The sequence below is a fragment of the Mus pahari genome, chromosome 4, assembly GCF_900095145.1.
Source record: "Mus pahari chromosome 4, PAHARI_EIJ_v1.1, whole genome shotgun sequence".
NCBI lineage: Eukaryota > Metazoa > Chordata > Mammalia > Rodentia > Muridae > Mus > Mus pahari.
The window spans coordinates 88,988,961-88,990,712 of NC_034593.1; positions in this window are offsets into that span (position 1 = coordinate 88,988,961).

A 1,752-nucleotide genomic window follows, 5' to 3' on the forward strand; every position below is an offset into this window, starting at 1 on the left:
GATCTTTACCAATCCTAAATCTGATAGGGGGCTAATATCCAATAAATATAAAGAACTCAAGAAGTGAAACTCTACTAAGTTCATAGCAGCCTTGTTTATACTAGCCAGAAGCTGGAAAGAACCCAGATGTCCCTCAACAGAGAAATGGGTATAGAAAATGTGGTACATTTGTACAATGGAGTACTACTCAGCTATTAAAAACAATGAATTTATGAAATTCTTAGACAAATGGGTGGACATGGAGGATATCATCGTAAGTGAGGTAACCCAATCACAAAAGAACACACATGATAAGTAGATATTAGCCCATAAGCTCAGAATACCCAAGATACAATGTGCAAAACACATGAAACTCAAGAAGAAGGAAGACCAAAGTGTGGATACTTCGATCCTTCTTAGAAAGGGAAACAAATACTCATGGAAGGAGTTACAGAGACAAAGTTTGGAGCAGAGACTGAAGGACTGACCATCCAGAAACTGCTCCACCTGGGGATCCAGCGCATAAACATCCACCAAACCCAGACACTATTTCAGATGTCAACAAGAGCTTGCTGACAGGAGCTTGATATAACTGTCTCCTGGGAGGCTCTGCCAGTACCTGACAAATACAGAAGTGGATGCTTACAGACATCCATTGGACAAAGCACAGGGTCCCCAATGAAGGAGCTAGAGAAAGTACCCAAGGATCTGAAATGGTTTCCAGCCCCATAGGAGGAACAACAATATGAACTAACCGGTGCCCCCAGAGCTCCCTAGGACTAAACTATCAATCACAGAAAACATATGGTGGGACTCATGGCTCTAGCAAAGGATGGCATAGTCAGTCATCAATGGAAGGAGAGGCCCTTGGTCCTGTGAAGGTTCTATGCCCCAATATAGGGGAATTTCAGGTCTAAGAAACAGGAGTGGGTGAGTTGGGGAGCAGGGCAAGGGGGTAGGGGATAGGGGATTTTCAGAGGGGAAACTAGGAAAGGGAATAACATTTGAAATGTAAATAAAGAAAATATCTAATAAAAATTCAAAGAAAAAAGAAATCAATTTATTCTCCTTTATTCTCAGTGCCAAGTCTGGGCTGGTCATATACTTGGCATTGTGTATGTAACACTGAGAAACTGGGTAGTGAGAGATACTGCTGCTCCTTTGTCATATGTTTTGTTTTCAGAAGACACCACGAATGTACAAATGCCCACTTACTACCATTCATCATTATTCCTGTGATGCTCAGTTAAGTCTGCATTTCCTACAGAGATCTACCAGGGATATGATACACCATTCATTGATCATGAGCCCTAGGTCTTTCTCATCTCCATCCTACTCATCCAGGTTCTGTCACTGTCTCTCATTTTACAACAAATACTAAAGCTGTGTAACTTGTATTTTCCCACTCTTTTCTCTGCCACTTTCAAATTTATGTCAGTTCTCTACATTTAAGGTAACCCCCCCCCCAAAATAGTATTTAGGAATTTGAAAATTATATTAAAATTTTTTCAACAAATAACAGGCTATGCAGGAAATCTATAAATAAAATACAAAGAAATTAAAAAGACTATCTCTCATAAGATAGTGTAGTATATTTTGAAACATCAATAAGTGATAAGGTTTTGTATTCAGTAAAAATTAAAAATACATGTAGCCTGAGGACCCAACAATACCTTTTCTGGGCATATACCCAGAAGATCTTCCAACTGGTAATAAGGACACATGCTCCACTATGTTCATAGCAGCCTTATTTATAATAGCCAGAAGCTGGAA